The sequence below is a fragment of the Dromiciops gliroides genome, chromosome 1 (genome assembly GCF_019393635.1).
Source record: "Dromiciops gliroides isolate mDroGli1 chromosome 1, mDroGli1.pri, whole genome shotgun sequence".
NCBI lineage: Eukaryota > Metazoa > Chordata > Mammalia > Microbiotheria > Microbiotheriidae > Dromiciops > Dromiciops gliroides.
Window position 1 is genome coordinate 32,879,146 of NC_057861.1, and position 16,313 is coordinate 32,895,458.

Consider the following 16,313-nt stretch of genomic DNA (forward strand, 5'->3'; position numbering starts at 1 on the left):
ATAACGACAATAACAACAATAATAAGCATTCATATAGCGCTTAAAAGTTTTCAAAATGCTTTGCAAATTATCCCATTTGATCTTCACACCAACCCTGGAAGGTGGGTGCTATTACTTATCCCCATTTTACAGATGAGGAAACAGGCAGACGGGTTCAGTGACGCCACAGCCCGCTAAGTGTCTGGGTCCGGATTTGACTTCAGGTCTTCCTGACTCCAAGTCCAGTGCTCTGTCCACTAAGCCACCCCGCTGCGCCTATGCCCTTCGCATCCTTCTATTACATCTCTGGTTAAGTGCTCCTTTAGCCTGCAAATGAAGACAGTCTGGAGCCTCATTTTCCTTATCTGCAAAATGGAGTTAATGAAGGATACCTGGAGTGGTCACCTGACAGAGTTGTTGAGAGGATCTGTGAGGTAATAGACAGCCTGTGAAATGTATGAAGCTGCTGGAGGCATTATGCTTGGCCCTGGGGCAGAGTGGAAAAGGCTGTGGCTTCGACATGGGAAGATCTGGGTTCATTTGTGCCACTTCCTGCCTTTTCTCAATCCCTCGTCCTTCTTGACCACCCTCTCCTTGGTACTCTATTCTCTCCAGGTTTTTATGACCCGTCTCTGTCTCTCTCTCTCTCTCTCTCCCCTATCTTCACTTCTTTCTCTCCTTTCTCTTTCTTCTCTATCTCATTTTCTCTTTTTCATCTCCCTTTTCTCTCTCTTCTTATTCTCTTTCTCCTCTCTTCTCTCACCTCTTTCTCTCCTCTCCTCCCTCTCTCTTTTCCCTTTCTTCCTTCTCTTCTCTCTCCCCATCTTCTTTCCTCCCCCTCCATCTCTGTCTTCCTCTCCCTCCTTCCTCCTCCTTCTTTTCCTTCTCCTCTTCCTTCTCTTCCTCCTCCCTCTCTGCCTCTCTGTGTCTCTTTGTCCCTGTCTCTCTGTCTCTTTCTCTGTGTCTCTCTCTGTCTCTGTCTCTCCCTGTCTCTGTCTCTCTGTGTCTGTCTGTCTGTCTCCGTGTCTCTGTCTCTCTCTCTCTCCTGACCTGTGTGACCACCTCAGTCTCCTTTCCATGTCATGCCCCCTAACTTTAGGTTGCTCCAAGCTTCTCTCTTGTGGCCTCTTTTCTCTGCACACTCTCTTCTGCTGATCTCATCAGCTCTCACTCATAGTTTTCAATGGCAGTTCCATGAAGATGACTTTCCCATCTGGATAACTGGCCCTAGTCTCTTGAACTTCAGTCTTGAATCGCCACTTGACTTCTCAAGCTCGACATTCCCAAAACAACAACAAACAACAACAACAACACTTTAAGGATTGCAGAACCTTTTACAAATATTTCAACTGATCCTCACAATCACCTTGAGGTTGGTCCTTTTATTATCCCCATTTTTATTGATGAAGAAACCGAGGCTGAGAAAGGTCAAGTGACTTGCTCCAGGTCACAAAACTGTAGTGACTGTCTAAGGCAGGATTTGAGCTCATGTCCCCTGACTCCACTGCACCGTATTAACCTTCTCACCCCGCCACCCCCCCCAACCCTTCCCTGATTCTGTTGAGGGCACTACCATTGTTCCAGTCACCCGGGTTGAAATCTCACTGTCACCCCTGACCCCTGGCTCTTCCTCGCCCCACAAATCCAATCAGTTGCCAAATCTTTCCCACATCTCCTGTCCACTCACCCAGCCACCACCTAGCTCCAACCCTCATCACATCTAGCCTGATATACAGCAATAGCCACCTAACTGGCCTCTCTGCCTCAAATTTCTCCCCTTTGTAATGCCTCCCCCAGCTTCAAAATTAAATTTTCAGAAGCTCAGGGATGTTCAATAAACTTTCAGTAGCTTCCTGTTACATCTAAGATTACATATAAGCTCTTTGGTTTAGTATTTAAAATCCAAGCAGCTGGGTTCGGGTGGGATGGGATGGGACTTTGAGTCAGGAGGCCAAGGGTTCAAATCTTGTCTTGGACACAAAGCAAATCACTTACCCTATTTGGGCCTTGGCTCCCTCATCTGAAAAATGTGTGTGTGGAGATGTGGGGGGTGGAAGGGTTGGACTTAGGGTCTGAGGTTTCTATTTGGTCTAAATCTATGATCCTGTGGTCCCTTTAAAGCATGGCTCCAAACCACCTTTGCAGCCTAATGAAAAATCCAGCCAAATTTACTTTATTTTTTGGTAAGGCAATTGGTGTTAAGTGACTTGCCCAGGGTCACACAGTTAGTAAGTGTTAAGTGTCTGAGGCCAGATTTGAACTCAGGTACTCCTGAATCCAGGGCTGGTGCTTTATCCACTGTGCCACCTAGCTGCCCCCCAAATTTACTTTGGATGTTCTTGACTCTCTACCCACCACCATGCCTTTGCCCAGTCTGTTCTCCCTCACCTGGAATGCCCTTCCTCCACATCTCAAGCCTCTTAGAATCTCTGGGTTCCTTCAAACCTTAGCTCAAGTATCCATCTCCTTCTGCCTGAAGCCTGCCTTGATTTCCCCCGGCCCTACGTGTCTGTCCACACAAAATTACCTTTTATTTATTTTTATCTCATTTTAAAGGGGGAGAGGAGGCTCAGAGCAACTGACTGTGTCAATCACTGTTTTCTAAAAATTTGTATTCATTTTGAACTCACAAAAAACAAAAAAGGAGAACATTTTCATGTACACAGCATGACATAAAGAGAGGATTCACTATGAAACCACGGGTTTCCATTTCATACTGTTTACTTTTTTTTAGAAGATGTGTCAATCACTCAACTCTTGATCTAACATAAAATTAAATTAAATTTACTTTTTCATCTAAAATAAACTCCCTAAAGCCAAAGAGGAGGGAGCTCTGGGGCCATTCCATTGCCTCAGTACTCTTTAGTAATCTAATTATTGTTAAGGGGAGGTTTACCCTCACTGAATGTAGGGACTACTTTACTTCTGCTTTTGTGTCTCCGGGGCCTTGAAGTACCTGGCACAGAGTTGGAGTCCAATAAATGCTGGTGACAAGAGCCCACTACTTGGATTTGGCCTTGTCCAGAATGGAAAGCACCATAGAAATCACCCAGTTCAACTTCCTTATTTTACAGATGGGGAAAGAGAGGCTGGAAGGATCATGTGATTTCCTCAAGCTCACCCAGCTATGGATGGATGGATGAAGGAAGGAAGGAAGGATTTACTAAGTCAAGAGCATATACTAGTGAGGTCTGCGTATCCCTTATTCTAGTGCTAAGGGTTAGGATACACACAGCAAGACAGTCCCTGATCTCAGTAAGTTACCACTACATAATAACTGGGGGAGATAACACAGGCACAGGAAAGTTCAGCTTCAGGGTAAATGGAAAGGCCGAAGAAGGTTCACTGAGACTGAGCTAGCATTTAAAAACAAACCCTCTAACTCCAAATTCGGTACTTTTTCCATGACACCTTCTACTAATTCTGATTTCTCCATTCATCATGGCAGGATCTACGGTTTCCTAACAGTGCCCTGCTAAGCGAGGCATACAGAAGTATTTGACTATCCACATCCTGATGCCTTCTGCGAAGAAACCACCAAATGACCTGACCACATAGCGCAGAAAAAGGGGAACCTGAATCTTAGAGACCAAGGCGGGACTGAGCCAGTGTCTCGGTACCATTCAAAGGCAGCAAGGCGGATGCTGCCACTAAAACTCCCCAGCAGGCCACGGGCACAGACTGTGGGGGTCCGGTTTGACTTACTGGGGTGGGGGGGGATCTGAAGCCAGGTCCTGCTGATTGTGAGCATGACACTCTGTCTGCTATGCTACATTGCTTCTCAAGGGCCTGACCCAAGTTCACAGACCTAGTTAGTTTCAGGGTCAAGATCTTTAAGAAGAAGGGGTCAGAAGCTTCCTTCTATCTCTAGATCTTAGGTTCCTAATTTCAGAAGTGTAAGGAGTATGACATCATTTGTTCCCCTTTCTCTTTTTATGGATAAACAGTGACTGGAAACATTACAAATTAATATTTTCTTTCTCTCTCATTCTTTTTTTGTGGGGCAATGGGGGTTAAGTGACTTGCCCAGGGTCACACAGCTACTAAGTGTCAAGTGTCTGAGGCCGGATTTGAACTCAGGTGAAATTAATGTTATCTCAACTGGGCCCTCACTTCATCAAGGCCTACTTGGACTTAGCTCCGTGTACTCAGCCCTAATCAATTCACTATCCAGATCTCCACAGCTGCTGTTCCAAACCTCCTCTTTCCTCTTCGAGCCTCCCATGACACCCCCTACAATTTTCCCTTCTCTGCCGAGGACCTCTACTTGGACCTCCACCTTTGTTTCACAGGGGTGCCAAGGTAGACCCCTCTATCTTGACAAAGTAAAACTTAGACGCCCTGTTTTCCTGTGCTAAGGTCCAACGAGCAAGCTGGACAACAATCCCTCGAGATCACCCTCTGGATGATCTCACCCTCTGGGCTAGTCACACAATTCACCAGGTGTTCTCCGGTCAAAGACAAACACCGGACAAAGTTGGAACGTCCTACAGTGAATCAAATTTGTCACGTGCTTGCTGCTCCCTCATTGTTAGGGCTACAACTCACTGAGCAGACGCTAGTATAAGTATTGAGATCTCTCGAACTGCCTCAGGGCCCCCCACCAGGGTTGGGGCACTGTGTCTATAGCTCCTCCTGGCTTGCAAGCCTTTTTCCTCACTTTGAAAATAAAGCTGCTCTGCCCAGGGTTGTACAGCTGGTGGGTGTTGGGTGTCTGAGGCCGGATTTGAACTCGGGTGCTCCTGGTTCCAGGGCCGGTGTTCTGTCTGCTGCACCACCTAGCTGCCCCGGGAAACACATTTAAAAAAACTTTTTTTTCCTCTTTGATAATTCCTTAATCTGAAGTTTTGGGGGGTTTTTTTGACTGTTTTCTCTCACAACCTAGCTAATGTGAGAATGTTTTCCATGACTACTCATGTATAATTTATTTTGAAATGCTTGAGTTCTAGTGGGTGGGGGGTGGGAATGGAGGAGGAAGAGAAATTGGAACACAAATTTTTAAAAAATTGATGTTAAAATTTGTTTTTACATATATTTTGGAAAATAAAATTCTATTCAATTAAAAAAGAAAAAGAAAAGAAAGCTGCTCTCTAATTCCTGACTCACCTGTCTCTGGTCTGCTCCGTTTGGCTCTGGCCATTCACAGTTTAGAGACTGGCTCAAATCTGGTTGACGATAAGTACCCACGATCTTATCCTCTACCATCTCATCCAGCAGATTGTCCCCAATATCATCCCCACTTTCTCTCCAATACAATACTCAATCTTTCAATGTCTACTTGCTGCTTCCTAGATGTTGCTTTCAAATGCGTCAGAGCTCTGCCATCTTTAAAAGACTGTCTCTTGATCTGACCATTCCTTCGGACTCTTGTCCTATATCTCTCTCTTCCCCTTCTAGGGCATCTAGACAAAACTGCGATCAAGAGGGCTGGATTTGGACTCAGGAAGATCTGAATTCAAATCCTGCCTCAGGGGCAGCTAGGTGGCGCAGTGAATAAAGTATCAGCCCTGGATTCAGGAGTACCTGAGTTCAAATCCGGTCTCAGACACTTGACACTTACTAGCTGTGTGACCCTGGGCAAGTCATTTAACCCCCATTGCCCCGCAAAAAAAAAAAAAAAAATCCTGCCTCAGACACTTCTATTTGCCTCAGTTTTGTCATATGTAAAATGGGGATGACTATAACATCTACCTCCCAAGGTGGTTGTCAGGATCAAGTGAGATAACATACAGTACTTTGCAAACCTTCAAGCACTATGATGTAAGTGACAATGACTCCTCTGGGTTAAACTTTAAAAGGCTGTCTATATTTAGTGCATGAATGGTGGGTGTCTTAAAGGTCTCTCTCCTGAGCCCTTGCCTCTATTTCCTCTATGCTATTGTGCAGGGTGGGCCAAAAGTCACAAAGGGACCTAATGTTTTAATAACTTTTTTTTTTTTTTTTTTGCGGGGCAATGGGGGTTAAGTGACTTGCCCAGGGTCACACAGCTAGTAAGTGTCAAGTGTCTGAGACCGGATTTGAACTCAGGTACTCCTAAATCCAGGGCCGGTGCTTTATCCACTGCGCCACCTAGCCGCCCTGTTTTAATAACTTTTTAAAAATTATTTTTTCTTCATTTTTCACCATTTACAAGATTTGATTTTCACATATAATGAAAATTCATTTCCTATATATACTGTATATGATGCATTGTAAATTAAAAAACAAAAAATAAAGGAGTTATTAAACATTCATGACTTTTGGCCCTCCCTGTACTTGGTGGTCCCATCGATTCCCATGGATTCAATGATCATATCTATGCAAACGATTCTCAGATCTATTTATCTAGTCCTAATCTTTCTCCTGACCCTGCGTATTCACATCTTTAACTTCCTGTTGGGCATCTTAAACTGGATCTTCCATAGACATCTCAAAGTCAGCATGTCCAAAACTGAACTCGTTATCCTTTCCTCCAAACCCTCCCCTCTTCCTAATTTCCCCGTTACTGTTGAGGGCACCATCATCCTCCCAGGCCCTGGGGCTCACAACCAAGGTGTCATCCCGGATTCCTCACTCTCTCACCCCATGCCCTGACGTTTCCAATCTATTGCCAAGTCCTGTCAATTCTACCTCCATGCAGCTCATAACCCCTGAGTTTGGGTTATTGCCATAGCGTGTCTCAGGTCAGCCAGCTCTGATCCATCCTTCATTCAGATGCCAAAGTGATCTTTCTAAAGCATAGACCTGGCCAGATCACCCTCCTACACACTCAGTCAACTCCAGGGGCTCCCCATTACTACCAAGATCAAGTAAGACATCTTCTGGTTGGCTCTTTAAAACGACACACCCCTTCCTATCTGTTCAGTTTTCTTATACTTTCCTCCCCTATGTGACATGTGATTGTACATATATAATCTATATCATACTGCTTTCTGTCTTGGGGAGGGGAGAAAGGAGGGAGGGAGGGAGAAAAATTTGGAACTAGAAATCTTATAGAAATAAATGTTATGGGGGCAGCTAGGTGGCGCAGTATATAAAGCACCAGCCCTGGATTCAGGAGTACCTAAGTTCAAATCTGACCTCAGACACTTGACACTTACTAGCTGTGTGACCCTGGGCAAGTCACTTAACCCCCATTGCCCTGCAAGAAAGAAAAAGAAAAAAGAAAAAACACAAATGTTGAGAACTATCTCTGCATGTAACTGGGAGATAATAAAATACTTTTTTTTAATTAATAAAATATTTTATTTTTTTTCCCGTTACATGTAAAGATAGTTCTCAACCTTTGTTTATACAAGCTTTACAATTTCAGATATTTCTCCCTCCCTCCCCTCCCTCCCCCTCCCCTAGACAGCAGGTAATCTGATATAGGTTATATATATATATACACACATAATAACATTAATCCTATTTCTGCATTAGTCATGTTATAAGAGAAAAAAAACCAGAGCAATGATGGAAAACCTCAAAATAGAAAAAAAACAACAGCATCAAAAACAAAAGAAATAGTTTGGTTCATTTAGCATCTATATTCCGCAGTTCTTTTTTTTTTTTTCCTGGATTTGGAGATCCTCTTCCATCATGAGTTCCCTGGAACTCTTCTGTACCATTGCATTGGTGAGAAGAATATAGTCCATCACAGTAGATCAACACTCAATGTTGATGTTACTGTGTACAATGTTCTTCTGGTTCTGCTCATCTCACTCATCATCAGCCCACGCAAGACCCTCCAGGTTTCTCTGAACTCCTCCTGCTCATCGTTTCTTAGCACAATAGTATTCCATTGTATTCATATACCACAACTTGTCCAGCCATTCCCCAATTGATGGGCACCCCCTCAACTTCCAATTCTTTGCCACCACGTAAAGAGCAGCTATAAATATTTTTGTACATGTGGGTCCCTTTCCCCCTTCCATGATCTCTTTGGGAAAAAAGACCCAAAAGTGGTATTGCTGGGTCAAAGGGTATGCACAGCTTTATCACCCTTTGGGCATAATTCCAAATTGCTCTCCAGAATGGTTGGATCAGTTCACAGCTCCACCAACAATGGATTAGTGTTCCAATTTTCCCACAGCTTCTCCAACATTTATTATTTTCCTTTTTTGTCATTTTAGCCAATCTGATAGGTGTCAGGTGGTACCTCAGAGTTGTTTTTATTTGCATCTCTCTAATCATTAGAGATTTAGAGCATTTTTTCATATGGGAATAGATAGCTTTGGTTTCTTCATCAGAAAACTGCCTGTTCATATCCTTTGACCATTTCTCAATTGGGGAATGACTTGGGTTCTTATAAATTTGATTTAGTTCCCTATATATTTTAGAGATGAGGCCTTTATCAGAAGTACTGGCCTCAAAAATTGTTTCCCAGCTTTCTGCCTCCCTTCTAATTTTGGATGCATTGCTTCTGTTTGTACAAAAATTTTTTAATTTAATGTAATCAAAATCATTCACTTTGCATTTTATAATATACTCTATCTCTTGTTTGGTCAAAAACTGTTTTCCTTTCCAAAGATCTGATAGGTAGACTATTCCTTTCTCTCCTAATTTACCTATGGTATCACCTCTTATGTCTAAATCGTGTATCCATTTTGACCTTATTTTAGTATAAGGTGTAAGATGTTGGTGAGATAATAAAATACTTTTATGATTCAAAATATTCTCAGATTAAATCCTCCCTTTGGCAAGAAGGCTTTTCCTATTCTCTTGAAAACTGATAGAGGCAGCTAGGTGGCACAGTGGATAGAGCACCAGCCCTGGATTCAGGAGGACCTGAGTTCAAATTCAGCCTCAGACACTTGACACTTACTAGCTGTGTGACCCTGGGCAAGTCACTTAATCCCAATTGCCTCACCCAAAAACAAAAACGAAAACTGTTGCTTCCTTCTGAGATTCCTTCCAGTTACCTTGTGGATACCTTGCTTGTACCTAGCTGTTTATATGTTGGCTCCCCTATTAGAATATAAGCTTATTGAGAGCAGGGGCCAGTTTTTTCTTTTTTGTGTCCCCAGAGTTTAGCCAAGGGCTTGGCATTAGAAGGTGGTGCTTGGGGGCAGCTAGGTGGCGCAGTGGATAGAGCACCGGCCCTGGATTCAGGAGTACCTGAATTCAAATCCGGCCTCAGATACTTAACACTTACTAGCTGTGTGACCCTGGGCAAGTCACTTAAGCCCAATTGCCTCACTAAAAAAAAGAAAAAAGAAGATGGTGCTTAATAAATGCTTGTTCATTGATCCCACTTCTCTCATTTGTTTCTGAACCTTTGCATTTGGGCATCCGACTTCATTAATGGCTCTCTTCAAGGTTACCAATGATCTATTAAGTGTGAAATCCAACAACCTTTCCTCAGTCCTGATCTTCCTTGACCTCTCTGCAGCCTCAGACACTGTCTATTCCCTTCTTCTCCAGATTTTTGTGTTAGTTTCTCTTTCTGATTCCTCCTTTGCTGAATCTTCATTGGGTGTTACACCTAGTAGTCCTGTGTATGCCTCTTTCTTTTCTCTTAGAGAGATGATGATGCTTTCATCAGCTGCTATGGGAGATGATTCCCAGATCAACTTATCTAGTCTGTCTCCTGCATTCTAGAGTTGCATCACTGACTGCCAAGTAGACATCTTAAGCTGGATTTTTTTTTTCGGGGCAATGAGGTGAATTGCCCAGGGTCACAGCTAGTAAGTGTCAAGTGTTTTGAGGCCGAATTTGAACTCAGGTCCTCTTGAATTCACTGTGCCACCTAGCTGCCCCCAAGCTTGATGTCTTGGAGGCATCTCAAACTCCACAGGTCCAAAGTAGAACTCATTATCCTCCCTATTGGTGGTGCCGAGGACACCACCACCCTCCCTGTTATCCGGATACACAACTTCACTCAGCACCTTCCTCCAGGCTTCACTCTCACTCACCCCACAGATCTAATCTGTTGGCAAATCTTATCCTTTCTGCCTTCGCGTATCACCTGTTCAGGCTGACCTTAGCCCTCACTGGTTCTGTCCCGGACTAATGCAACAGCCTTCTCTGCTTCAATCCTGCCAAAATCTATTCCTTTTTTCCCCTGCCCCCCCCCATATACCTATTAGTTTTTCAAATGTAAATGTTTCCCTTGGTCTCCTTGCTTCGAGTTTCTCCCCACTCCAGAGTCTCTTCCCACTCCAAACCATCCCCCCACTCAGTGTTTTCCTAAGTGGCCTCTCCTTGCCTCCACTCCAATGGTTCTCAGTTTCTTCCAGGGAGAAACATGAAGTCCTTTGTCATTTATTTTTATTTTTTAATTTCTTTTTTTTCTTGTTCAGTATTTTATTATTTTCCAGTTACATATAAGGATAGTTTTCGACATTTGTTTTCATAGGATTTTTAGTTCCAAATTTTTCTCCCACCCTCCCTTCCCTCCCTCCTCCCCAAGACAGAAAGCAATCTAATATAGGTTATATATGTGCAATCACATGAAACATATTTCTGTATTAGTCATATTGTGACAGAAGAGTCAGAGCACAAGGGAAAAACCTCAAAAAAAAAAAGAAGAGGAAAAAAAACCAGCCCCAAAGTAGAAACAGTATGGTTCAACCTGCATTCATAAACTACAGTTCTTTTTTCTGGATGTTGAGAACATTTTCTATTATGAAGTTCTTTGAAATTGTTTTGGACCATTGCATTGCTAAAAAGGGCCAAGTCTATCACCATTGTTCATCACACAATGTTGCTGTTACTGTATACAATGTTCTCCTGGTTCTGCTCCTCTCAGTCAGCATCAGTTCATGAAAGTCCTTCCAGGTTTCTCTGAACTCCTCCTGCTCATCATTATTTTTCACATTGATTTTTTAAAACTTTGTGTTCTAAATTTTCTTCTTCCCTCCCTCCTTATTCCTCCCTATGAAACCCAACAATTCAATGTAAGTCATACATGTGCAGTTATGCAAAACATCTTCTCATTAGTCAGGTTGTGAAAGAAAATAGACAAAATACCTTTAGAAAGAGGAGATAACAAATAAAATTATACTTCAATCTGTATTCAGATACCATCAGTTCTATCTCTGTCAATGGTTTGCATTTTTCATATGTCCTTCTGATCCTGCTCATCATTTCTTTCACAGTTATTATTGTTAATTGTATTACCCTCCATCTTAATCCATCCCTTTTATATTTACTCTATTATCTATCTTCCTTCACCCTATCCCTCCTCAAAAGTGTTTTGCTTCTTACTGCCCCCTCTCCCAATCTGCTCTTCCTTCCACTGCCTTTCCCCACCACCTTCTTTGTTTGTCATTTAAAGCCTGGCCCCTTCCTACCTGTCCAGTCTTCTTACATCCATGAATGTTGTCCTGTACCCTTTGGCTTGATTTTGTTGTTGTTGCTTTTTGTTTTGTGGGGCAATGAGGGTTAAGTGACCTGCCCAGGGTCACACAGCTAGTAAGTGTCAAGTATCTGAGGCCGGATTTGAACTCAAGTCCTCCTGAATCCAGGGCCGGTGCTTTATCCACTGCGCCACCTAGCTGCCCCTATCCTGTACCTTTTGCTCTGAAGGGTCTCCTTCTTTAGCTCTCCCTAATAGAAACTCTCTTCTTTTGAGGCTCCCTACACTGTCACCTAATATAAGAAGCCTTTCCTGGTTGTTCCCTGCTCTCCTCCCGGAAGGATTAGCTCTGGCAGATCCTACCTTCCCCCGGGGGAAAGATTTTGAGCCCCTACCAGTGTCAGATTGTGCTTGCTGCTGCTGCTGCTGCTGCTGCTGGAGGACCAGCCTTCCTAACTATGGAAAAACTTAACCATCAGTAAGCAGACCTCAAAAGATGAAGTCTTTGACAAATAAGGAAAAAATCTCCTTCTAATAAAATAACAACGGATGTCTATCAAGCACTAGAAAGTTAATGAAACGCTTCCCATCCATTATTCCATTTGTATTTGGAAACAACAATCCTATAAGTTAGGTGTTCTAGGCATTAACGATTTACCCATGGATTGGAGGCAGCAGCTAGTCCAATGCCCAACACCCATGAGCTACTCAAATAAATGCTTATGGAATCAGTATTTGAACTCAGATCTGTCTGATTACAAGTATCTCTCCTCTACCCTCGGAAAACATAGACATACAAGGATCCCTTTAAACCAGGGGTCTTTAATTTGGACACCCAAGGAATCTATGGGCAGATTTCAGGGGGGTCTGTCAGTTTGGATGGGAAGAAAAAGGCACGTTTATTTTCACTTAACTCTAACTGAAATGTAGTGTTTCCTTCAATTATTTAAAAGCACGATTCTGAGAAGGAATCCCTAGGCTTCGGCAGACTGACTCCACGAGGGGGTCCACAACACAAAAAAGAATAAGGATCCTTGTTTTAAAGAGACAGAAGTGAGATTTCTTTGAGCGAATATCCATAAACAAGCAACTTCTGCTCCAAACATATAACAATAGCTGACGTCCGCCTGAAGATATTTCCTAGCTGTGCGCCCTGAGCATGGTACTTAACTTCTGTTTGCCTCAGGTTTGTCATCTGTAAAGGGGGTGGGGGGTAATAATAGCGCATACCTCCCAGGGTCGTTGTGAGAATCAGATGAGATACTATCAACTCAGTCTTCAAAGCCTTCCTCCTCACCAGGAAGAACAATACCCTGCTAGGGACCACACTTAGCCTCTTGGCTCTAAGGCTTCTGCCCTATAATAATGTGGATTGTTCCCGGGCACAGTGCCTAGCACACGGTAAGCGCCACGTAAATGTTAACTATTATTTCTATAGCCCTTTAAAGTTTGTGAGGCACCTTTTACATTTGATCTTCACAACAATCTTGGGAAGTAAGACTATTATTATCACAATTTTGCAGATGGGGTAGGGACTGGAGTGAAATTAGATGACCTGTCCAAGGTCACACAATAAGTATGTGATTCATAAACGGGATTAGAACTCAGATTTTGCTGACTCTCTGTCTACAACACCCTGTAACCTATGGTCATGTTTGTAGAGCTCTTGGGATGGAGAATCATTTGTTGGTTTCAGTAAGATCCTGAGCTCTGTGTGTGGGTCTGTTGTACTCGCCATCTGCTTCTGTTTGTCTATTGTACTTACCATCTACAACGTGTAATTATCGTTGCTTTGTTCTCAAATTGTTTCATGTACCTCTCTCCTGTTTCCTTGAAGATTATGAGCTATTTACCTTACAACCGACCGGCCTGATCCCCTCCACAAGATCAAAGCAGCGAATCTCCCTACTCCAGTCCACTCTTCAGGCAGCTGCCTAAATAAGCTTCCTTCAGAGTAGGTCTTACCAGATTACTCCCCTGCTCAAGGATCTTCAGTAGCTCCCTAGTGCTTCTAAGGCATAAAAAATACAAACTCCTTAACTTGGCATTCAATGATCCATCACAATCTGGCTTAAGCTATGCTCTCCAGACTCCTTTTCCCACACACACTTGGTGTTCTAGCCAGCTCGGACTGTTGTGTGATACTCCATCAAGTAAGCTTTGTTCTCAGTTTCATGGCTCCTCCTTGACCTCAACTTTCTATTCCACTGACTCTCCCCTGTGCTGAGGATGCGATCTTTCCTCACCTCTCACCTGTGGCTCCAAGAAGCTGTAGCACGTTCAGCAGCCACACCCCAGTAAAACCGTGTAGACAAGACGGGCTCAACCAGGTTGAGGGTGAATTAGGTGAGTTAGGGGGATGTCGACCCCATGCCTGTGAAACCTTCCCCACAGCGGAATGGGTGGATGCAAACAACTTGTTCCCCAAACCATGAAGTGGCTGAAGCACGTGCTGTGGAAGCATTGGAGCTTGTTGGTCAGGCATCGAAGATGCCATCTGAGGCCATCTCCAGTCATCCTGATCTAGATCTCGCCACTGGACCCAGATGGCTCTGGAGGAGCGAATGAGGTTGGTGGCTTTGCCCAGCGCTCCCTTACTTAGATCCAATTTATTGCAAGTCATCACCCTAATGTCCTGACCTGTCTTGCCACAGGACTTTGATGACTCTGGAAGACAGAGTGATGCTGATGACTTTGGGCAATTCTGTCTCACTTAAAACTAATTCGTGCACCAGACATCACCCCATGAGGTCACTGGTCCTCTTGGAAAACGAAGGACGGACAACTGTATGAGCCATTGGGGTAGAGAGATGATTATTAACAGAAGATTCCTTCCCTCAAGAAACGGATGTTTCTTTGCCTTCAGTTTTATCACCAGTGTTTAGCAAGATGCCTGACACAAAATAAGTGCCCGTTGATTGGCTTTCAGTCTGGCTGGAGACACAATCCACATCATTATGGGGCATAAGCATTAGAGAGGCAAATGCCAAGAGGCTAAGTGAGGTCCCTAACAGAATAATTTCCCTCCTGGTGTAGAAGAAGACTTTAGAGAAGCAAAAGAAGAGGTGTGAACAAAGGTAAACCAGTTAATTAGCATTTCAAGGGGAAATAAACTAGATGATTGCTGGGTGTGGAAAGAGTAGTTTACCTTTCAAAAGTTCAGATTCATTTTAAAGCGGAGAACATCAGGGGCCCAAGATGAAGAGATTTTGCCCCAGGTTTACACTGCTAGTAAATGTGGGTCCTCGGACACCAGATCTAGGGGTTCTCTGCTGCACCCAGCTCAGAACCCACTCAGGTTTCTCTCAAATTATTTGTTAAATTTACTGATTGAGAGTGAATGGGATTCCATGTTACTGAGTTTAAAAATAGGTGCTAAATTTCCTCCCACTTTAGGCCTTTTCTAGGCATTTGCTCTTCCTAATTATAAAAGGAAGGAGGGGGCTAGCCGTCTTTGCTGGTCTTAATAAAACCACAGAAGTCTTCCTAACCTTATTCTTAAACACTCTGCTTGCAAATCTTAAAGATACCTCAGAGATATTATGGGTTTGGTTCCAGCTCACCAAAATAAAGCAACTATCGCAATAAAGTGAGTCACAAAATCTTTTGGTTTCCCAGTGTATATGTTATGTTTACACTATGATGTAGTCTATCGTGTGTGCAATAGTATGTCTAAAATGTAAGTACCTTAATTAAAAATGCTTACCATCATATGAGCTTTCATCGAGTCATAACCTTTTTGCTGGTGGAGGGTCTTGCCTCAGTGTTGATGGCTGTTGACTAATCAGGGTGGTGGTTGCTGAAAGTTGGGCTGACCAACTTTCTTAAAATAAGACAACAGTGCAGTTGGTGTTTGGTGCTTGGGTGAATCGTCGGCGGGGTCTGAACTGACTGCCTCTGCGTTGGCTATGGCGACCATGTTGTTCAGGGAGAACCAGTAAGTTAGTACCAGCTTTTGGATGTTTGGGCTCCAGGCAAAAGCACAGCCTCCCTGACTTGCCTTATGATTATGGTGCATTGGAGCCTCACATTAATGCACAGATCATGCAGTTGCCAGTTGCACCACAGCAAACATCATGCCACTTATGTGAATAACTTGAATGCTACAGAAGAGAAATATAAAGAAGCCCTGGCAAAGGGTGATGTTACTGCTCAGGTAGCTCTCCAGCCTGCACTTCGGTTCAATGGTGGTGGTCATATCAATCACACTATTTTCTGGACAAACCTTAGCCCAAATGGTGGAGGAGAACCCAAAGGGGAATTGCTGGAAGCCATCAAACGTGACTTTGGTTCTCTTGAAAAATTTAAGGAGAAGTTGACAGCCTTGTTGGTTGGTGTTCAAGGTTCAGGTTGGGGTTGGCTTGGCTTCAATAAGGATCAGGGACGGCTGCAGATCGCTGCTTGTTCTAATCAGCATCCTTTGCAAGGAACAACAGGTCTTATTCCTTTACTGGGAATTGATGTGTGGGAACGTGCTTATTAGCTTCAATATAAAAATGTTAGACCTGATTATCTAAAAGCAATCTGGAATGTTATTAATTGGGATAATGTAACTGAAAGATACTCGGCTTGTAAAAAGTAAAGTGGCGGTATACTCACTGTTTAAACATTGCTCTTGCTGAAGCTATTTTTGTAGTGTGTGGCACTGTAATTTGTTAATGAGTTGTTCTACGAAACTCTCATATTACCTGTTAAAATATGAGCATTTAAGCAGATTGTTTAATGCCATAAAAGATTTCTTAGTTTCAAAGCTTTTTGGTTTTGTGCAATTGTTTGCATAATAATTTTAGGGATTGAGTGTGGGTCTCGTGAATATTTCAGGTAGCATAGATGCTTAATGAACATGACTGTTGTCATGATTTAAAAAACGACCACAAATAAGCACAGTCCAGTTATTTCCCTTCTTCTGATTTCCAGGGAGCTCCTTAATCTTGCAATATAGTAACTATAATATAATCAGTCCTTCACCCTGATTATGTAACAGTGAAATCCCTTTAAGAAAGTGACCTAAAATGGGGAAGGGGTGGGACAGGAGGGAGAGAGAGAATTTGAAACTCAAAATGTAAAAAAAAAT

General features: G+C 43.1%; 1 pseudogene; it reads left to right on the plus strand.

Moving 5' to 3' along the window:
- The first annotated feature begins 15,215 nt into the window (after positions 1-15,215).
- Positions 15,216-15,821, plus strand: LOC122735609 (annotated as a pseudogene).
- The last annotated feature ends 492 nt before the right edge of the window (positions 15,822-16,313 follow it).